The sequence below is a fragment of the Temnothorax longispinosus genome, chromosome 4 (genome assembly GCF_030848805.1).
Source record: "Temnothorax longispinosus isolate EJ_2023e chromosome 4, Tlon_JGU_v1, whole genome shotgun sequence".
NCBI lineage: Eukaryota > Metazoa > Arthropoda > Insecta > Hymenoptera > Formicidae > Temnothorax > Temnothorax longispinosus.
The window spans coordinates 10,086,975-10,111,545 of record NC_092361.1 but is presented as its reverse complement, the minus strand read 5'-3'; the positions used below and the strand labels follow the sequence as shown (position 1 = coordinate 10,111,545).

At 39.4% G+C, this 24,571-nt stretch overlaps 1 protein-coding gene and 1 pseudogene across 1 annotated transcript in view; both read left to right on the top strand.

Annotated features, from left to right (window-relative positions):
* Positions 1 to 24,571, top strand: part of LOC139812081 (cilia- and flagella-associated protein 58) — a 346,663-nt gene that overhangs the window by 292,556 nt on the left and 29,536 nt on the right. The gene's annotated exons all lie outside the window — the stretch shown is intronic.
* Positions 16,185 to 23,512, top strand: LOC139811416 (uncharacterized; annotated as a pseudogene).

Below are 24,571 nucleotides of genomic sequence, written 5' to 3'. Positions count from 1 at the left end.
GGCAGCCTCAATCAGCTCCTTCCTTGCATCACGGAGCACCTTCACTTCAATATTGGGACAGTTCTCCTTACCCACTAGTGCGATTACTTCCCTTCTCGCGTCCTCCATTATCTCCCTTGCAACCGCGGTTTCCTCTAGAGTAAGCGCGAGAGCTTGCGCGGGAGATTGCGCGGGAGTCTGCGTGGGAGTTTGCGTGGGGGTTTCTCCTTCGTTGTCGCTATCCACGACCTCGATCTCCACGTCTCCCTTCGACTCTAGTGCCTCCGTCTCCGAAAAAGAGTCCCGATCCATGGACGGGATTCGCTACTTGGGTGAAGGGCAGGGTGGGTCTTGCTGCCTCCTCTTCCCGAAACGTACTTTTCACAACACCTCCACGGAAAGTTCGACTTACCATGCCTGTAGAGAGGGGCGAAAGCGGCCAATTTCACGCCAGGGCGGCATAGCGGGCGGAAAGTAACCACTTTCCGCCCTCTAGGAAGGAAAGTAAGCCCTGGCTTGAAATTGACCACTCTCACCTCTCTCTAGGCATGGAGGTCGAACTTTCCGTAAAAATATTGTGAAAAATATCGTGTGAACCTCGGGGCGAAAGCTTTTTTAGACTCGTGTGATTTGCCGCCCGAGCCGAAGGCTCGGGCGGCAAACTTCACACTCGTCTGAAAAACGCTACTTTCGCCCCTTGATGCACAATATACTATTACTCTTGGAGCGTATCTTGCTCCTGGAGCGAATCTCCGATTCAGACGCAGATTCAGCCGCGTGCTTCTTCTTTTCCCGCCGTGATTTCCTGCTCTTGAAGCAGGATGTCTCACGCCTGTTCGAGCGTCCTCCCGCAACGCTTCCGCGGTCAGTGGCTCGACACCTCACCCGAAGCTCGCGTGTTCCGGGTCTCCTTGATCCTCTGGGCGCAACCCTCCTCCTCCTCTTCCTCCGTACTTGTTTTGTAAAAATGTAGGTCCGTCATTTTTGTCCACACCACCCGCTACGGCTGTGCCATCCAGGGCATGCCCTCACCGACCGACTAGGACTTCTGGCCGGCCGAGCCTCAAGTTCCCCCGAGGGGATGGCTATGCCACGGGCCCCCGGAATGTTACATCGGGGGCACTGGGCTCCAGCCTCCTACTGACCCGTGGGCGGAGCAAGCTGCCTCTCACGGGCTTTCGGGGGTCCCCGGACTCCGACCCCCGGGGCACCGTAGCGGGCGTCGCCCCCACAGACGGTTGGGGCGAAGGAGGTCGCACCCCCTCCATCGCCTTGCCCGCCGTGGCGACTAGCGTGTCTGCCGCCGCCGCCGGCCGAGGTGACCTCCGCACCGACGACGGACCCTCACACTTCGATGGCCGGGTTTGGAAGGGATGCGATCCCCGACCTCGGAATATGCCCAAGCGGCCCAGGCGATTCTCCACACTTGGCGGACCGTGGGACCACGCCCTTGGTGTGCAACCGTCAAGTGTGGGCCTCTCCTCTAACCGACCCAGGACTACGTCCTGGGCCGGCTTGAAAAAGGGTTACCCCTTCTCCCCCTTCTGCCGGAGCACCGGCGTGCAATAGAGAAAAGAGAGGAGGTCTTCCCGTCCCCTCGGTGAGACGGCATCTCTGCCGACCTCGGGAACGGGGACCACCCTCCCCTAACCCCCCCTCCCCCCGGTGGTTTTTTATCAAAGTAACCTTCCTCTAGGCCGGTGAGGTGAGACAAAAACCTCGCCCTCTTTCGGTCCCGGCCGACCGGGCGCGGGCGGTTGAACTCGGGGTCGCCTTTCCCTACCGGCTAGCGGAGCTGGCGGGCCGAAGCCAGCCAGCTCCTAAGCAGGGTAGCCGGGTCCCCGGTTTTCTATCTGGGTTTTCCTTTACATAGGACGGTTGGGAGAGCAAAGGCTCGTCCCTCACGGCCCCGTCCAGGCCGGGCGGACTTATTATAGAAGCTGCCTACCTCGCGAGCTCTGAAAAAGGCTCCCCGGTCCACGACAGCCCCTCAGGATTGCCGTAGATTACGGTACTGCTGTGCTCGGGTACTCCGGGTGCGCAAAACTCGTACCAAATGGCTCTAATGGTCCCCGAAGGAACCACAATGGCGCCAAATGGCCCCTGGAGGAACACGGCACCACATGCTAAAGGCGCAAATATTAATATTTTTTAATAATTTTTTTTACAATATATTTAATATATGTATTTTAAAAAAATGACAAACCAATATGATTAAATTTATTATTTTTTGCGAAAAAAAATTCATAAAAATAGCATTTTTTTCCGGCCGTCACAGTGGTTTCCCCCCTTAAGGGAAGAGCAAAAATAATTTTAAGAGTTCTTAGAACTCGAATTTACATGAAGGATCCCCCGAAGGAGTAGATATAAACTTATTGTAGAGAGCAAATTTGCATCTCTTTCAATGTTTCTATGTTATCGTGCGTAATGGGTTTTTTGAAAGTTTTCTCATAGTGTAAATCTAGAAATAGCGTACTCCAATTCCATTTATAAATTATCGTCTCAAGATTTATTTAATAAAGTAAATGCAGGTTTTGGGTAGACTAGGTATCCTAGGTAGTGCATATAAAATCAATAGGATTAAAAAAATTTAAAGCCATTCCATATAGTGTATATTTTTCGTCATGTTGAACTATTCTCTTGACGCAATGATAAACGACGGTTTTGATGTCCTATTGACGTCACTTTGACTATGCTGTTTTCACTCACAGTACCTGCTGGATCCTTAACGTAACGTACAAAGCGGCAGCGCAGTACAAGGTGTCACAGAGTTAATACGTTATTAAAGATTTGGTGTAATCGCTTACTGCGTAGGGAGTTTATAAACTTTTATTTTGCAACTTACTTTACAGATATTTAGTTGCTTTTTGTTACACATAAAACTAAGAACTTTAGTATAGTCTATTTAGCAAGTGTCATATGGTGTATATTTCTATTGTGTACGATAAAATAAAAGTAGCGATGTCGGGTAGCGCAGGATAGTTTGTATGACCCGCCATATTTTATAAATACTTATTTTATATTCTATTGTTATTTTTTTTAGGAGTAATATTATTATGTTAAATATATATTATGAGTATTTATTATTAATAAAAATTTTAAACATGTTACATACATTTGTATGACATTGTTACAGCAAGTATAAAAACAAGTTTATAATAAATTATAATATAATAAATTGTAAAATATAATTATTATTATAGACTATTAATCACATTAATATTATTATATCGAAATGCGAGAAAAATTATTTTTTTGCAAGATTAATTATGTGTCTCGCACATTACCGAACCTATTCCATATTACCCTTCCAAAATCTATCTTCGAAAAAATTGATATAACATTAAACTTACCATAAATAAATAAAATTTGTTAGGAATATGTTATAACAAACATTTGGTATTGCAACTCAGTGAAAATAGTTCAGTTATATTTAATAGTTTTCAAGTTATTTTAAAAAAACTTAGGGTATCACAATATCCGCACTTCCTCTATTTCGATAAAAATTTGTAAAAAATTAATTTTTCGATTCCATCAAACATACATATCCTTTCAAATTTTTTCATTGTTTTAATATTGACCTTCCATTGTTCTCGTATAAAGCAAACACTCAGTTTACATTCATTTAGAGACCCTATAATCAGATAATCATAAACCAGAGACTGCCCATCAGACTATTTCTTCAAAAACTTGCGAGAGAAAAGGATATAAGAAAGAAAGAGAAAGCGATATACATTCATATTGCTTTCTCTTTCTCTCTTATATCTCTTTCTCTTTTTTTCTCTTGTTTTTTAAGAAAAATGGCGGACCAATCAAAAGTGGGGCCCTTATGGACAGTCTCTGATTAGAGAGTCTCTAATTTTATTTCCTTAATTACATTAATGTAGCATAAAGTTGACTCTAAAATATTCTAATTTTTTACTCACAACCTTCTACTATATTTGCATCGTTGTTTTTCAAAATGCTGTTAGTATAATTTTTAGATTAGATTTTGAAGGTGTTAACGCACAATATACTCAGCGAGAGCAACTCCACACAAGGTGATTCGAGACAACCCTATTGTCCGAAAAATGTCAGATTCCTGACTCAATTCTGAGACAATTTTTCCTTTAGCAAAATTTTTGTCAAAGCTTAGAGTTTTCGAGTTATAAAAAAAGTTACCTTATTACGGGCCGGGTAAGCAGCAGCGGCGCGACTCATCGACGCGGGCACGACTCACCATCCGCTGGATGTTAATCCGTTAGAGTACAATTCACTCACTCTCAGAGATAACGGCACGGTATATTGATAATTTCTTGTCGCTTCGATGTAAAGACGGTTTATGGAGGCGAGGATTCGAGGAATAAGGCACCTGGTTGGATCAACTGAGCGCTACACACGAGAATACATCACATACATGCAAACACATTTTCTATCTTCTTCTTTCTCACTCACTCACGCAATCACTCACTTACGTTCACTATTTCCTTGTGTAGAAAATCGATAACTTGGTGTTGCTGTAGTTGTTAGTATGTATTGTATTGTGTTAGTATGTTGTTTGTATTAAAAGAAATACATATGAATTTCTCAATGAATCGTAATTTGAAACAAGTGTTAATTATAACTTTTACCAGAGAGAAACCTGAGAGAGGCCATCCCGGCGTTTTTCGTCAATTTTTATGTGTCGCATTTTCCGACGCGCCGCCTGAGAAAGTGCAACTCAACTACGTCGTTTCGCTCGGTAACCGCACATGGTTTGCGTCCGTGCTAATGGTTCGTGTCCGAACTAGCCAGTTAGAGGGGATATGCTGCGGCCGCGGCGCACAGTGAAGCCGTTTGCGCGAATCGCGGAAAAAATTATGTTACTTGTGAAATATGCAATGAATGATCATAGAACCTTTCAATGTTGACTTATAAAAATTGCAAAAGTGTATATTTATTAAAAATTAATGATAGGAACAATTATTTGATTGAAATTAAATAGAAATTTAATTTACATTTAATTTACGTATAAGAGCAAAGTAATTCTTGCGTCTCATCGCTTAAGTCTAAATTTTTTTGATGTGGTTTACTTCTTAAACTAAATAGTTATTAACGGATCGGATGACACGAGCATCATATGCATAACATCTTCATTTGTAAACAGACGGCTACATTTTCTACTATGATTAAGTCGATATCGTTTATAGTCCTTATTTCTTGCCTCTTGAGCTTCTTCCGATAATGTCCCAACAGGTAACGCTGCATTTTCTATAATTTCCTTACCGCGAAGAAGAATTTTATGAACGGTAATTGGCATAAAGTACCAAGAATATTTTTCAATAAATATTTCCGCTGCCTTGTACGCATAAGAACCGAATTTTTCTGAATTTATTTCTTCACCACAATTAATCGTTTGTAATATTGTGGAAAATATTCTGATCAATTCCTCGTCAACTCCAGTTATTTCTGCTGTGATTTTTGGATCAGCAAAAAATCGTCGAGAAGTATTTCCGTCATTAGATGATCCGGAACCTTGTTTAACGATGTCTACCCTCAGTCCAAGTTTATTATAAAAAGCGTCTTGTATTCTTTATTTTGTTTCTTCTTTTTGAACGCGTGTTTGTGGCGTTGTTGACCACTTCTTGAAAGACAAATTGTAGGCAATATGTATATAATATACATTCCATGTATTTGATTCGTGCGTGCAAGGGTGACATTCCTAATTTGAGTGCTTCTTTTCTTTGTTAGACCTTTTATTAATTTCTGTTAAGTTGTTCATTTGAGATGGTTTGGAACCGCAAATGAAGCACGAAGATAAGGCGTGTGGGTTACAGCTTGAGCTACCTTACCGTCTATTATCGTAAATATCATTTGATGATTTATTTTGAATATGGTTCCGAACTTTTCTATTTCTGTTTCTCGTAATTGAGCAATTTCGTCATCCATACGTTGCTTTTCACTTTTCATTTTTTCAGCAGTTCCTTTGTGTATTCAAATTGTATTGCTCTGCAATATCTCGTTGAAGAAGGTCGATCATTATTCCAAATAATAATATTTTTATCGTAAAATGAAGTAAGACGTAAGGGTATCATCTGTGACTAATTCTTGATAGGAGATGGAAAAGCTTTTCATGTCTTGAAAGGAGAAAGGAACGCAACGGATAATTGTTGTTTCAAGTGCATTGTTGCTGCAAAAGTCTTTTATAACAATTGGCACTAACTAGTCACAGACATATGGTGCCCTTACGTCTTACTTCATTTTACGATAAAAATATTATTATTTGGAATAATGATCGACCTTCTTCAACGAGATATTGCAGAGCAATACAATTTGAATACACAAAGGAACTGCTGAAAAAATGAAAAGTGAAAAGCAACGTATGGATGACGAAATTGCTCAATTACGAGAAACAGAAATAGAAAAGTTCGGAACCATATTCAAAATAAATCATCAAATGATATTTACGATGATAGACGGTAAGGTAGCTCAAGCTGTAACCCACACGCCTTCATCATCTTCGTGCTTCATTTGCGGTTCCAAACCATCTCAAATGAACAACTTAACAGAAATTAATAAAAGGTCTAACAAAGAAAAGAAGCACTCAAATTAGGAATGTCACCCTTGCACGCACGAATCAAATACATGGAATGTATATTATATACATATTGCCTACAATTTGTCTTTCAAGAAGTGGTCAACAACGCCACAAACACGCGTTCAAAAAGAAGAAACAAAATAAAGAATACAAGACGCTTTTTATAATAAACTTGGACTGAGGGTAGACATCGTTAAACAAGGTTCCGGATCATCTAATGACGGAAATACTTCTCGACGATTTTTTGCTGATCCAAAAATCACAGCAGAAATAACTGGAGTTGACGAGGAATTGATCAGAATATTTTCCACAATATTACAAACGATTAATTGTGGTGAAGAAATAAATTCAGAAAAATTCGGTTCTTATGCGTACAAGGCAGCGGAAATATTTATTGAAAAATATTCTTGGTACTTTATGCCAATTACCGTTCATAAAATTCTTCTTCGCGGTAAGGAAATTATAGAAAATGCAGCGTTACCTGTTGGGACATTATCGGAAGAAGCTCAAGAGGCAAGAAATAAGGACTATAAACGATATCGACTTAATCATAGTAGAAAATGTAGCCGTCTGTTTACAAATGAAGATGTTATGCATATGATGCTCGTGTCATCCGATCCGTTAATAACTATTTAGTTTAAGAAGTAAACCACATCAAAAAAATTTAGACTTAAGCGATGAGACGCAAGAATTACTTTGCTCTTATACGTAAATTAAATGTAAATTAAATTTCTATTTAATTTCAATCAAATAATTGTTCCTATCATTAATTTTTAATAAATATACACTTTTGCAATTTTTATAAGTCAACATTGAAAGGTTCTATGATCATTCATTGCATATTTCACAAGTAACATAATTTTTTCCGCGATTCGCGCAAACGGCTTCACTGTGCGCCGCGGCCGCAGCATATCCCCTCTAACTGGCTAGTTCGGACACGAACCATTAGCACGGACGCAAACCATGTGCGGTTACCGAGCGAAACGACGTAGTTGAGTTGCACTTTCTCAGGCGGCGCGTCGGAAAATGCGACACATAAAAATTGACGAAAAACGCCGGGATGGCCTCTCTCAGGTTTCTCTGTGCTTTCACTCATATTTAACGTAAATATCAAGTCACGTTCACAGTAATCATTTGGCGATTAAAAATCACTCGAAGAAAGAAACCACGCAACGCTACACTAACACACGGCACGTATTTACTTCAGCAACGGACAGATTTTTGGTTATAACTGCACTCGGTCATGCCCACGGTTGTATGTACAGGTTGGATAACTCCCCGCTTTTTTAGTGGTGGGGGGAAGATCCGTTAAGCGGTCCTGTTTTCTAGTTCTCATTCCTACCGCGAGAGTTGTTACTACCAGAAAAGTAGTGGCGGCGCGTGCGCACTTGTACTGTGTGTGAGAGACAAGAGATCTTAAAGCCTTTGCACAATAAAAAATATAAGGAGCAAGGAACAGATATTAGCGATTAGGACTAAAGAATCAATAATAAAATTGGATGCACGATAAAAAATACAGGTAACGGAAACAGGGGATAACACAGACAAAAGATTTTTAACCTATTGGAAGCCATGTATTAATGTTACACCAGCTTTATTCCTGATTTTTTATTTCTAATCGCTAATATCTATCCCTTGTTCCTAATATTTTTTATTGTGAGGAGGCCCTTATGTCTCTTACTAGTAGTTACAATAATCGCAAGGTTTTGAGTTCCGATTCCGCTTTTTCCTTTTATAATAATAATAATAATAATAATAATTATTATTATTATTATTATTATTGTTACTGTTGAAGAATAAAAAAGCTCCCGCACCGGAAATAAGCCGTGCATGTATTATTAGCGTGCTCTAAGGACACAGCGCGCAGCCACGCGAGGGAACTACTTGCGTAACACTACGCCGTCTATCCTCCACTGATATACATATATATGTATCCCGATCGCGAGCAAGCTCTCTCTCTGTATCTGACCGCCGCCGTGTAATAAACTCGTTTAAACGTATTCGCAATTGCGTCTCTATTTTCCCACAGGTTATGGGCCCAGGCGCGCGTGAGTAAAAGTGAGCCGGAAAACGCTCAAGCCAAAATGCAAAGTGTAAAGCAAGTGCGCTGTTGATGTGCAGAAAACGCACAAGTCAAAACGCGAGACAAGGCGGTTGAACACGTGTGTCGAACGTTCAGTTCTCTCTGGTGTGCTACACGATCGTGGACAAAAATGAGTGTGACGGGGTTTCGCATAGAACCGTTGAAGAAGGACAATTACGACACGTGGAAAATACAAGTACGAGCACTACTGATTAAAAATGATGAATGGGGATACGTTGACGGTACAATGGTCAAACCGACTGTCGGTGCCGACGCAATAGCCGCGTGGATTAGTGCCGATTCCAAAGCAATGTCCGACCTGATCCTCTCAATCGCACCCGAGGAGCTGAAAAACATCAAGGGCTGCACGACTTCCAAAGAAGTTTGGGACAAACTAAAGACGACGTACGAGTCACAGGGCCCGGAGAGGAAGGCCATGTTGCCCAAGAGGCTCATACAACGAAAAATGGAGGACGGTGAAGACATCCGCACGCATCTAGCGGACTTCTTCGACGTCATCGGAAAACTTGAAGACATGGAACTCAACATAGACAAGGAGTTAATCTCCATCCTCCTACTGTATAGCATACCGGATTGTTACGAACCGTTTAGAGTGGCGATCGAGGCAAAGAACAAAATTCTCGAACCGGAAGCTCTCAAGGTAAAAATGATTGAAGAATACGAATCGCGGATGCGCAGGGATGACGGTGGTGCTACGAACGCCATGTTCACGTCGCGAAATAAAACCGGAAAGTCGAAGAGACACAATCCGAGCGGCGCGACAAAGAAAAATAAAAACGCGGACATCAAATGCTATAAATGTGGAAAGACGGAACATTTCGCGAGACAGTGCCGAACGAATAAGCAGGCGAAGAAACCAACCGAGAAATCGACCGATGACTCAACGAATTGTGCGGAAACTACCATGTGCGCGCGCGCGAACACACATCGCGAGACAACATACGGTTCCGCGAGTGATATAGCAAGCGAGCGCAAATGGTGCGTGGATTCGGGCGCGACATCGCACATGTTGAACGATGAAACGAAGTTCCACAATATACGCCGAAATGGCGACGAACCCGCGGTAAATCTCGCGAATAACGAGTCGACGAAAAGTTACGGTAAAGGAACGGTGCGAGTAAACATTGGTGATAAAATAAATATCGCGTTAAAGGACACGTTACTCGTGCCAGATCTCCGAACGAAGTTAATGTCCGTGGCAAAAATTACGAACAACGGGTTCGAGGTAATCTTTCAAAAAACGAAAGCCGTTGTGATAGACGCACACGGAAACACCGTTATGACCGCGGAACGCAAAAATGATTTATATCTCGTACCGGATGCGAGGGAAACCGCGAGCGTCGCGAGAACCGGAAGTGCTAAGAAGAATCCATGGCAGGATCTACACGAAAAACTCGGACATCTGAATATGAGAGATTTGAAAAGTATGGTGGAGAACAAGAGGATGCATTCGGTCGATATCAAATGTGACGAAGAGTTACAAAAATGTGAGGTGTGTATGAGTGGAAAGTTAACGCGGGCAGTTAAAACTTTGAGGCTCAGTATCTTTATTTTTTATCCCGGAAGAGGTACTGAAATTTATACCACGCATAAAGCACACCTAAATTAACGTATATTCACAGTTTCAAGAAAATCCTAAGAAAATCGATTTTCTCTAGTATAAGGACGAGAGAACGTCCTTAATGTGGAAACTCAGGATCGGTGTGGTCGGTGAGACGGATGATCAGGAATCGCGAATTGTGCCAGCGACGCCGGGCTTATATACGCGTCGCGGCGGCGCACAGTGGGGACAAATAGAAATTTACTGTTCAAAAATCGCTACAGACCGTAATTCTTAACCGATCGAGACGTTTTTTTTTTTTAATTAATTGCCCACAAAACTGTGGAGTTCGATTTTTTAAAAAGACTCTTTGAAATGTAAAATATTAATAACAATTTGAAAATTATATTAACCTGAAGTTGAATTAATTAGAAGAATTAAAGTTACTTTTGCATTGAGCTAGCTTACGTAACAGTTTTTGAGGTCACTAAATACAAATCTGTTAGAAACAAATGTTAGAATTAATATTTGACTATTGACAGTCGTCAAATTAAAAAAATGCATGTTTTGACTGAATATATTCTTTTACTCGAATTATTTTGCATTTGTTTTATATTTATTTAATTATTACTATATATATATATATATATATATATATATATATATTTTCACAACGTTTTGGTCTAAATTCGGACCCTCTTCAGGTGAACTCTTTCACAAGCATTCGACAGGCAATTCGTGACACTGTACCCGCAAGTCATAAACCGAAGACTAGGCAGAAAAAGAATTCCATTTTTGTATTGCGATCGCTTAAATATTATAAATAACAAAGGAACTATAAAAGTAAAAAATCTAAGTGACTTACATGATTTGTGCGTTGTCAGTAAAATATAATAATGTCAGTGTTAGTAAAATATAGTGTAAAAAATAATAAGAAGTCGAAGTAGTATAAAATTAAATGTGTATATATAGAGCGTGTTTAGGAAGCACCACGCATACTTGTCCATCATAAATAATATTTAACTTTTGGTTTTGACCTTCTGTTACTTTGTTTATAATAACGTTTCTGACCTACATACTTGCGACTCGCTGTCTCACTTTGTTTCCAACCGACACGCGTATGACTGAAATTTATTCTCGCATCTAATTTTTTATATGTGCGACTCTTCGAATTCACGCCTGACTGCTACGACTTGTTAATTCTTGTACTTTTTTGACTGCTGCAGATCTTGAGGTGAGCTCTCTCCTTTCTTTTTTGGTTTCCTTTAACGATCAATTAAATATATTTTTCTTTCTTTTTCACAGTGGAGCCGAAACGTTATTATGGATACTTTTGCAGTACCTCATAAAATATTGTGTAATTTTTTGCTTGAAAACGGTAATGCTATGGAGGAAGACTTACTACAGCATTTAATAGCTGTATACAATATAGGATCTGAATTGCATTTAGCAATAGAGACAAAATTGCGAAATGGCTACATAAAAAATTTTAAAACAAAGTTGAAAAATGTTTTACACCAGAGACAAGTGTTTAATAAAAAATATGAAAAGTGGCTGCAATGTAATTTTGAAATAAAGTTAACCGAATGTGAAAAAGAACGAAGAAGACCATCAGGTGGAGAATTTTTGACTTTTTCAAGTTCCACAAAAAGAAGGAGATTAATCGAAATTGAAAACAAATATTCTGAATTAGAGATTGAAGAAGTTTTTTTACGTACGCTACGAACAACTAATAGAAAAAAATTGGCTAACACAATAAGTCAGCTATTGCGGTCAGAAGATGCTACTAATGAGAAAAGTGACTTACCTATTGTACCGTATACTGCTGATGAAGCTGTAGCTTTGATAGAAGATGCGAAACTTACAAAATATCAATACGAGCACATTCGAATCAAAGCTGCACAAAGGAATGCAAATATTTATCTGTTGTACAAAAATTTAAGTGTAGCAAAAAAGGAATGCTATCCAGAATCTGTACAGGTAACTGAAAAGGGTGCATCCGTCGATCTCCAATCACTTATTGAACATACAGTTAAAAGACTAATTAAAACATCTTGTGTTTCTCTACCTCCTATTAACGATAGAAGATGTGAACTAGAGTTAATACTAAAATGGGGATGTGACGGATCATCCGATCAAAGTGAATATAAACAGAAGTTCGAAGATTGTAAAACTAGTGATGAAACGATTTTTGCAATATCTATGGTACCGCTCTGCCTGAGGGATACGTCTACAAATGAAGACATTTGGAAAAATCCCCAGCCTGCTGCTACTAAATATTGCAGGCCCATTAAGTTTGAATTCGCTAAAGAGACGAAAGAGAAAACTTTGCTTGAAGTTTAAGAGATGAAAGAAAAAATTAAGAATTTGGTTCCAATTGAAATAGAAACTGAAGATGGAATATATAAGGTGAAAGCAAACATGAAATTAACTATGGTTGACGGAAAGGTGTGTCAGGCACTTACGGAAACTCCATCCGCTGCGACATGTTACATATGCGGTGCTCAACCGAGCCAAATGAATAATTTAAATATAGTTCAAAATAAGCCTAAAAAGGTTGAAAACTATGAATTTGGTCTTTCAACTTTGCATGCGTGGATCCGTTTCATGGAGTGTATTTTTCACATTTCTTATCGCTTAGACTTTTGTAAAACTGCTGCTATTACTCAAATACAAAAAAAACTGACAAAAAGTGCAAAAAACGGATATCTGATGGATTTAAAGAAAGAATGGGCTTAATAGTTGACAAACCGAAACATGGACATGGATCATCCAATGACGGTAATACAGCGCGTCGTTTCTTCGCTGATCCTAAAGCAACATCAGAAATAACAGGAGTAGATAAAAGGTTAATTGCAAGATTCAGCGTTATTTTACAAGTATTAGCTTGTGGAAAGCCTGTAGATTCGTCTAAATTCGAAGTATTTGCTCTTGAAACTGCACAATTGTACGTGAGTCTTTATCCATGGTATTACATGCCCGCTACAGTACATAAAATACTTTTACATGGGGCTGACGTTATTCGATATTTTCATCTTGCAATTGGACAGTTATCGGAGGAAGCCGCAGAAGCTCGAAATAAAGATTTCAAACGTTTTCGTCTTTACAATACAAGAAAATGTTCTCGCTTACTAACAAACGAAGATATTATGCATAAATTATTAATTTCTTCAGATCCATTAATTACTTGTCTCAGAAACTTGTCGACAAAAAAAGTAAGGACCATTGATCCTGAAGCCCAGAATTTACTAATACAAGAGTAATTGCATAATATTTTCTTTTTATTGTAACAATATAAAAATTGTTACTATATTACAAAACCTTTTTAGCGACAGATTAAAAAAATATAAAGCAAAAAAACGAAAAAAATAAATGTAAAAATATATGTTTATTTATTTATTTATTTATTTTTACATTTTTTACATTTATTTTTTTTGCAATCGGGATATACAAACGTGCTTCCTAAACACGCTCTATATATACACATTTAATTTTATACTACTTCGACTTCTTATTATTTTTTACACTATATTTTACTAACACTGACATTATTATATTTTACTGACAACGCACAAATCATGTAAGTCATTTAGATTTTTTACTTTTATAGTTCCTTTGTTATTTATAATATTTAAGCGATCGCAATACAAAAATGGAATTCCTTTTCTGCCTAGTCTTCGGTTTCTGACTTGCGGGTACAGTGTCACGAATTGCCTGTCGAATGCTTGTGAAAGAGTTCACCTGAAGAGGGTCCGAATTTGGACCGAAACGTTGTGAAATATATATATATATACATATATATATATATATATATATATATATATATATATATATATAGTAATAAATAAATAAATATGAAACAAATGCAAAATAATTCGAGTAAAAGAATATATTCAGCCAAAACATGCATTTTTTTAATTTGACGACTGTCAATAGTCAAATATTAATTCTAACATTTGTTTCTAACAGATTCGTATTTAGTGACCTCAAAAACTGTTACGTAAGCTAGCTCAATGCAAAAGTAACTTTAATTCTTCTAATTCAACTTCAGGTTAAAATAATTTTCAAATTGTTATTAATATTGTACATTTCAAAGAGTCTTTTTAAAAAATCGAACTCCACAGTTTTGTGGGAAATTTATTAACAATTAATTTAAAAAAAAAAGGTCTCGATCGGTTAAGAATTACGGTCTGTAGCGATTTTTGAACAGTAAATTTCTATTTGTCCCCACTGTGCAGCGTCGCGTCGTGGTGGGGGCAGCGACGGTGATCGCGAGCGCCGGGCCGGTGCGGCGGAACGATCGGGGATTACGGCGCCGCGATCGCGCTCGGCGGTCTTCGGCCGCCTTCGGCACCGCTCGGCGCGGTGAGGCGGTTGCCGCATTAAGTCCGTTCGCGGACTTCCTGCCAATACATGCTAGCGATTAAAATAAAGTGGGCACACCGTGCCCTGTCTTTGCCCTGCGGATGGTCGGCCGGGCGGTCTCGGCCGGGTGTTCGTGCCGGGACGATGCACTTTTGGGGGTGCATCGTTACAAGCTTACCACCGAATATACGCCAGAAATGGCGTAGCCAAGCGCTTCAATCAGACACTAATCGAAATGGCTAGATGCATGCTGATCCAGGCGGGCCTACCACCGAAATTTTGGGCCGAGGCTATATTGACGTCAGCCTACATACGAAATCGATGTCCATGCAGGACGTTGGACGGAAATTTACCCTACACAGCTTGGACCGAAAAGAAGCCAACAGCATATCACCTCCAGCCGTTTGGAAGAGTGGCACATGTGCTTGATAAAAGTGGTAAACGCGGGAAATTTGACCCGAAAACAAATAGATGCATCTTCATCAGCTACTCACCTACTCCCAAGGCATACAGGATGTGGGATCCAAAGTCCCGTAAAATATTAAAAAGCCATGACGTATCATTCCTGGATGAGTTCCTAGCAAATGAAAATACCGGAGAGATTATAGATGACGACATTATGCTACTGATGTGTGCAAAAGAACGAGACCGCACAAATGTCGACCCGGTACAACGAGAAGATATCATTTTTAATGGCGAAAATTTAACTGACGATTTCTACAGCATCGACTCGTCTGAAGAAGAGCGACCTTCGTCTGAAGAAGAGCAACCCTCGTCTGAAGAAGAACACCCCCCTGTCTGAACAAGAGCAACCCTCGTCCAGCGACTCGGACATCTTGGGATTTGCCCCAGCACCAGGTCGTCCAATTTTTATAAGGAATGGCCGTCCAGGGAGGCCGAAGAAAGTACTACGCAGAGTCGCAGTCAAAGCTCCAAGAGAGCGACTAAATAATGTACCTCGTACGGAAATTGAATCAGACGTCGCCACTGAAGACGAAGAAGAACTTGAGGATATCACCGCAGAAGAGGAATCAAACGAGGTCATTACCTCGAGCACCGAAGAAGAATCCAACGACGAAGAATTCGTCGGATTGACCAACTTCGATCCGACGAGCGTCAAGGTCGCCCTGACCATACCTGAAGCGGATGAATGGAAGGCCGCAATGAGAAAGGAGTTCGACGCACTCATGAAAAATGAGACATGGACTGTCGTCAACCGGCCGAAAGATCGAAAGGTTATCGGTTGCCGATAGGTCTTACGTACCAAGTTGAATGCGGATGGTTCAATCGAGCGTCGAAAAGCCCGATTGGTGGCAAGAGGATTTACGCAATGTCGTTACACTGACTTCAACGAGACATTTGCCCCCGTGGCACGGCCCGAATCAATAAGGCTTGTCATGGCTTTTGCGGTAGAAAAAGGGCTCAAAGTCCACTAGCTGGATTTTGTCAGCGCGTACCTGAACGGCGAAATAGAAGAGGAGCTGTATATGGAAATACCGGAGCACCTATCGAGTATACTGAGTGAAGAAGAGCTACGAAGAATTCCCAAAAACAAGGTGCTCAAGATAAATAAGGCGTTGTACGGATTGAAGCAATCCGGACGCCAGTGATTCACTAAACTCGATGAAAAATTGAAGTCGATGGGCTTCAAACAGTCTGAAGCCGATAACTGCGTGTACATACTGCAGGATGAAAACGATATAATCTTGGTGATATACGTCGATGATGTCATCATCGCTGCAAGCAACATTAAGAAGATGGATGAAATCAAAAGGCAATTATCCAGCTTTAAAATGAAAGATCTTGGAAGAATTTACCATTGCCTTGGAATTCGGTTTATTCAAACCAACGATAGCATTACCATGGACCAAGAAAAATATACCGAGGAAGTGCTCGAAAAATTTAACATGACCGACTGCAAGAAACGACGTCGAGCTGAAAGAGATGTAAAAAATACCATACCGAAGTTTAATCGGATCTCTTATGTATCTCGCAGTATTAACTCGCCCTGACATCGCCGTCAGTGCCTTAGCACAGTATAATTCAAACTATGGACCTGAACACTGGAAAGCGGCAAAACGTGTCCTTCGGTATCTTCAAGAAACGAAACGCGCTAAATTGGTATTCAAGAAGACGAACGAATCTTTAGTTGGATTTGCTGATGCAGATTGGGGTGCAGATGTAGACCACCGACGTTTTTACACAGGCTACGTATTCAAGATGGCAAACACAGCAATTAGTTGAATGTCACGCAAGCAAAAGTCTGTGGCGATGTCCAGTACAGAAGCCGAGTACGTCGCACTGTCAGAAGCAGCCAAGGAGGCTGTACACTTAAGAGCGTTCTTATCAGGGATCATAAGTAAGCAGCCAGCAATAACAATCTACAACGACAATCAAGGAGCTGGCAATATGGCTCGAAACCCTGTCCTGCACAAACGAGCCAAACATATTGATCTCCGCTATCATTTCATTCGTAAAGTAATCAAAAGGAAGGAAATAAAAATGGAGTATCTCCCAACCGAAGAGACGACGGCGGACGTACTCACTAAAGGATTGAATACAACCTTACATCAAAATTGTACCAAAAACATGGGCATGGAGTACTAACTATTTCGTTTTTTTTTTGTGTTTGTTCGCTCTGTTACAGGTATCTTTTTGAGAGGGGGTGTTAGAGAATCAAAAAGCTCCCACACAGGAAACAAGCCGTGCATGTATTATTAGCGTGCCCTAAGGACGCAGCGCGCAGCCACGCGAGGGAACTACTTGCGTAACGCTACGCCGTCTATCCCCCTCCACTGATATACATATATATGTATCCCGATTGCGAGCAAGCTCTCTCTCTCTCTGTATCTGACCGCCGCCGTGTAATAAACTCGTTTAAACGTATTCGCAATTGCGTCCCTATTTTCCCACAATTACAAAATGAAAATAATTATTACTTTTAGTGGCCAGTTATAGGATATATGAAGAAAGGTTGATTTTATTAAATAAATACATAAAGAGTTATAGAATTTAAAAGTAAAGAATTTTTTATTATTAATTAGTGCAACTTAAAACAAATATCACTTATTTGTTAATTTTGACATCTTTTTTTGTGGCACGAATTTTTTGTCCTGTTTTTTGTTTTCTTTATGAGTAAATTGCCTCATACGTAGATGCACGTAATAACAAAGCGTATAGGACAAAATATCTGCTGCATGTAATTTACACGGGAAAGAAAAGTCGTAGGTTGATAAAGTGTCTTCAATAGTTTCATCAAATACATTAGGAGAAGTGGCATGTTTAACAAAGCATGACTCTACGTGTTTTATTAAATTAAAAAAATTCAGGTTGGCGTGAATCAATGCTCCACGATTCTTCAAATCGATTAATTTCGATACAGACAAAGATTCAGGAGTAGCTTCAATCAAAGCGGTGCGACATGCAGAGGATAAGTGTTATAACGTTTTAGAATTTGTTTACACAAATACCCTGCAATTGGAGCAGAATTTCATTAGAAACTGGAGAAAACATTTTCCAACCTCCCAACATTTCCCAACTATGAGGAAGCCAAACTGATAAATACTAATAATTATGCATCAAATAAAATACAATAAGCTTCCTTATAAGAGGAGCTTTGTGAGCGAAATAAAATAGGAGCAATGGTAGCGATCTGTAATGATGAGGAAGTAATGTGCAAGTTTCTAATTTTTTAAATAGCTACCTACTAATCATACAGTCATAGTAGTCTAGTCATAGTAGTTTATAGTCATAGTCTGCGTGAGCGCTTACTACCAGGACGTGGCTCATTGTCGAGGCTGACTGTATTAACTTTACTCAATAATTACTTCATTGAACATTGTATAAAAAAATGGTTCAGGATTTTTTTAGGTCTCAGTTTTTAATAAAAAATAGCGCTATATGTGATCAGTGAGCGCTATTTAAAAAACACTGTATACGAATAAATTAATTTTCGTGAAAACCTGTGACATAATAGATTACACAATCGAAGACGGGTACAAGGGAATGATCATGTTCCGTGCCGAGTACATCGTCAACCTCCCACTCGTCGTTCCTTATTATTGTGTCTAGCTTGTGTTTCAATTGTTGTCGCGCTTTGGTGTATTTCGAGTTTTTAGAGTCGTAAATTTGTTTTAAGTCGCTAATTGTGATCAGCAGTTGAGGCGGTTTTTTCTATGACGCTGCAGTTACCATATTTTGGCGGTTTTAAGACACTGTATACGGACAGTATCTTGTAGAGATGAAGGAACGTTGAACAGCTAGGATGATCGTTGCACCCGACCGCTTGCCGAATCGTGCCAAAAAATTTTTATCAAATTTTTAAAAGAAACCGAAGACTTACAACTTGGGCAAAATTTGTACTACATGGCAAAACAAGTTTTTACTGGTTACCTCCAAATTATCCTGATTTACTTTTCCGGTTAATAAATATTTGAAATTGTATCGATTGATCAAATAATTGCAAAGATCCATCCTTGATAACAAGGACAGACACAACTCTTCAGCAGTGTCTTTCGTCAAAAAATCACTACTATCTATTTCGCCATTGTTCATCAAAGTTTCCCAATCATTGAGCCATTTCAAATCGGATTCTAAGACTGAAAATAATCGAAACATCTCAAGGAGAACAGAAATGTCAAAATGATATCAATTTGACGTTATATTGACCAAAAAATGATGTTAATTTCGTCATTTTTTGGTCAATGACATCAAATTGACATTATTTTGACATTTCTGTTCTCCTTGGGATTCCTGAATACATACTTTTTATTTATAAATTTTACTTATTTATAGTTTTTATATATTTATAGATGTCATATACATATTAACAAGTTTTATATATTTATCAACGTTTCATATATTTTACAAACTTTTTACATCTTCTGTCCCACCTTGAAATCATGTGATCCTGGGGTCAGCCCTTCATTGGGCATTTTTCGATTTAAGACATCAAATATGTCATTAATGCGTAGACAAAAATTGATTGTGGCTCGCACCCGTCGAGTTTAGAACATTTTTGGGACAAATAAAAGCTCAAGCTATAGACGACGGATTTGCTGAGAACCTATATATGTATAAGCACCTCATTTTTAAATAATTAAATTAAATTATTAAATTAAATTATTTAAAAATTAGATGCTTATATATATAAGTATAAAAAATTATATCAATTTAGAAAAAACCAAAACCCATGGTCGAAATTTGACAATTAATATCTGACCAAAACCAGTGGTCGAATTGTCATGACATCTAGCCAATTTAGTCGATTAAATAAATTTTAATTGTTTATTATTATGTGTTGGCGAAATAATAGTGTACTTTCGATTAATTTTTTACTTCATGCGAATATAACAAGTTATTCGCTACCACAACCAGAATATAATAGCGGTTTTTTGTCTTCCTTTCTTGGATAAGTTTTTTTTCAAAATAGTAATTTTATCCTGATTGCGTGAATCTGACCACGTTTCAAATGCGATTCATTATTCTATTTTTAGAGTTTCGCATTTGTCGTTGTTTCAAAATTTTCTGAAGTTTTTTTGGACACATCGGATTTTTTATATTTTGTTAATAATGAACAATCAATGCCTGGCCAATAATTTAGAGAGTCTTTGATTGCATTCTCTTTCATCACACATATTTCGATTAACGTCATTCCTTTGCATATCCGCATACAGTCAAATTTCAACAAAATTGCTGAAAGTGCTTTGATATTCTCAAGAACTCGTGGGAGTAGCTGTGTATTTTCATCAAGATTTAATGCTATACCATGAACATAATAATGAATACGGCCATTCCACAGATCGACGGTAACAGACTTTTTTAATACTGGAGTAGTGTCGTTGTTTGACAACGTGATTACGTGTGAAAATATAATATTTGTTCCAAGTTCAGTCATTATTTCTGAGCCCGACCAGGGTTTTGGAACATTGAATGCACGATTTTCCCCGATACATACAGCTACAACGCAATATAATAACTTTAATTGTCGTCATTGATTAATAAAAAAAATGTTTACAAAAAAGCACGTACGAATTTCTTTACTTTCCTAATTCGATCTAATCGCGTTTGCCTATCATACTCACTATACAACATAAAACAATTTTGCAAACAAAATGATATTTTCGGTGAAGAGTATTATGGTACAAAAAATCTTACCATTCGGCGAGAAAGATTTCTTCACGTTGAAATTAACATCTAGGTCAATATTTCCTGAATCAACAAAGAATGACACGGACGAGATACAATTTAGAGAATTCGCAGAATGTTATTTTCTGCCAGACAAAGTAGAGCTTTGAGGATTTGCAGAAAACTGCCTAACCGAATGCTTTTCTGGATTTGAACTGACCAGCGCAGGTAATGCACAGTTTTGAGAATCTGCAAACAACTCTGTAGACGAACTAGACTGTTGTGGATCTCTAGACAGCAGCACGGACGAAACTAAGTTTTCTGGATATGAAGAGAGTGATATCAACGAGATAGCATTTCCAGGATCGACAGCGAGTTGCACAGTGGCAATGTTTGCAGGAGTATTTGATATTGCTCTTCGATCCAGTCGAGGGCGTCGAGGCTGTTGATACGTATACTGGAAAAGAATTTGCACATTGCTTTCTCACCATTTTTAAGTGTGCAAATTAGAAATTTGCACATTGCTTTTTATTGTGCTCACAAAGCTCCTCTATGAGGAAGCTTATTTTATTTAATACATAATTATTAGTATGTATTTATTAATTTGACTTCAAAATGAATCCCTTTACCGATCTTCGCCAAATTCAACACCAACCTTCCTTTAATGACACTCTACATTACAAAAAAATTGAGAGATATCTCCATTTACGGAAGTCAGAGCATTGATACCCATTTACAAGGTATACACACTCACACACACACACACACACGCACACGCACACGCACACGCACACGCGCACGAACACGCGCACGAACACGCGCACACGCGCAAACGCGCACACACACACGCACACGCGCACACACACACGCACACACGCACGCACGCATGAGACGCTTTCAAACTCTTGATTTCAAGTAACGCCGCTGCCCATTTCTTTCTCTCGATTTTGTTTGACGGCACTTTAAACATAGATCGTTTTATCATCTTGTGCAGCACATTACATTTGGGTACAGCACAGGCTTTCCCTATTTTTATCTCGTATAATTTCTCTTTACTCATAAGAATTTCAGTAATTACGGTTACACACAGCACAAACAGATCACGGTATCACGGTAACGCGCCAAACTTAAAAAAAACTCTCCGATCGCTGCGAACCACAAAGAGAAACACAAAATAGAAACGTTAGCGGACCCTTCCCCCACCACCAGAGTTATCCAACCTGTATATACAACCGTGGTCATGCCAATTTCGAGACGCTGCCCGCTAAGCTCGTATTCCGTAACCACTTAAGGCCTTCACACACGAATCGACGGAAGACGTAAGACGTAAATCGTAACCGTAATACGTGAGCGCCATCACACACGACTGCCGTAAGCTGTAAGCTTCGACCAATCATCATCAGGCCTTCACACACGAATCGACGGAAGACGTAAAACGTAAATCGTAAGGAAATCCACCAATCAGAGTCGACTATTCCCCTCTACATATTTCGACGAAAGACGTAAGCCGTAATGGTGAAAAATTTCGTAAGGATGAAATTTTTAAAGCAATTGCGCGAAAATATATTCTAAAGTGTCAAGTGCTATTTGCTGCATTTTCCCTTTTGTATTGTATACGTTCTATTGTGAAAAGTAAGTATATGTTGATAACAATATATTTACAATATCATATGTTTTAATATTTTATAATTCACAAAGTAAACCAGTATATATTTATATCTTATTACTACAAAATCATTAAAGCAATGAATGTCATTTATAACCTCAAAACTTAATTTATTATTTTTGAGTTTATATACTAGTTTATTTATTTTTTAATTCAATTTTTTTTTATGTAAAAGCCGCTTTGAATGAAAAAATTTCATGCAAATTTTATGCAGGATAATCAACAAAGAAAATATTTTTGTAGAACATTTTTCCTGAATTATGGATGATGGAGAGAAAATGTTGCTGGGACTTTTGGTTCTGGGTGCTGGTCTCATATTGCTGCGTCGCCAAGAGAAATAAAAAAAGTGGGCTAACAGAAAGTGGTGGGCCCGTCCCATCAACTGTCAACGTAACAATCAAGGAGATTATATGAATTTGCTGCAAGAAATGAAATCAGATTCGGTGATGTTTTTTCGATACACCCGAATGACATTACCACTTTTTAACAATTTGCTCGAAAAAATGAGAGTACATTTGATGAAAAGAAATTAGAGAGCTTTGGAACCGGAGCAGAGACTCGCTATTACTCTCAGGTACGCAATATTTTATTTATAAGTAAATAAGATACTATGTACGTAGGCTACGTCAACTATCCTTCATTGAATACTTTAACACGAAATAATTGACGTACTTGTACCGTTGATTGCGGCACACTTTCTACTGTGCCCGTTTGATTGTTGTGCTCATTGAATAATCCAACTTTTCAATATTACAGATATCTTGCAACTGAAGATTTGCCACTGTCTATTGCGTTAGCCTATCGTGTTGGCGAATCAACGGTTTATAAGGTGGTAAAAGAAACTTGCGATATATTAATAAACGTACTGGCACCTTTATATTGCGGACCCCAACCAGAGACAAGTGGATAAAAATTTGCAATGGCTTTTGGAGTAACTGGAACTTCCCAAATTGTATAGGGGCCGTAGATGGCAAGCATGTGCAAATTGACGCACCGCCCAATTCTGGAAGCTTGTACTATAATTACAAAAAAACTTTCAGCATTGTGCTGATGGCAGCCTGCGACTCTGAATACAAGTTTACACTTGTAGACGTTGGAGCTTACGAAAGCAACAATGACGCTGGTGTTTTTTCCCGATCCAATTTTGGACAAGCTCTGCTTAATGGACAATGTTAAGGATTTTGTTGAGAGAAAGGGATCGGAGAGCTGGAATTAATGACGCGTAGGTTTTGACAACTTTCTTTATTGCAAAAATAGCACTGAGAATTAACGCGACTATCACTCTCTCGAGTCGACGGCTAAGAGACGGAAGCACGCAGGCTTCCCGGCGCTTTCGCTAAGGACCCGAGTTCCCCCGAAGACACCCGAACGATCACGCGCTCGACCGCCAGCTTGTCGCTAATGCTACCCGGACGGTGGCGCACCCCTTCCCTCGCGGCTCTCATCCCTACTATAGACGCGATAAACTATCTGCCTCAATACTACCGCCGTTTGAGCGTCGTTCGTATACTGAAGCTACGTTAATTAAATCGCATAGCTTCCTGAATCTCTCTTTTGGCAGTGCTTTTGTTAGGATGTCGGCACGCTGTAACTCCGATGGGACATACGTTACCACTATCTCGTGGCTTTCGAACTTTTCGCGTATGTAGTGGTAGCGTATGTCTATGTGTTTAGTACGCTTATGAAAAACTGGGTTTTTCACTAAGCGTATCGCACTTTGATTGTCTACATACAGTTTTAATTCGCGATCGCGAGAATACCCGAGATCGCCGACTAGTTTTCTTAACCAAATAGCCTCTTTAGTGGCTGTCGCAGCCGCCACATATTCTGATTTGGTTGTGCTAAGCACGACTAGTTTTTGTCTTTGGGTTGACCACGACACTGGTCCGTTTGACATAAAAAATATATAACCCGTTGTTGACCTGCGCGTCTCTATGTCGTTTGCGTAATCCGCATCCGAAAAACCTACCAGCTCGCTACCGCCGCTTTTATACTCTATACCGAAATCTTTTGTTCCTTTAAGATACGCATAAATGCGCTTAACTGCTCGCCAATGCTCGACACTATGATTGTTTAGAAATTTGCTCACCAAATTTACCGCGAATGCTATGTCGGGGCGAGACACTGCTGCTAGGAAAACCAAGGACCCGACCGCCTCTCTATAAGGCACGATACTTGACATCACGTCGTTCTCTTTCGACCGGATTCAGAATCACGTGCGGATCAGCTGGCATG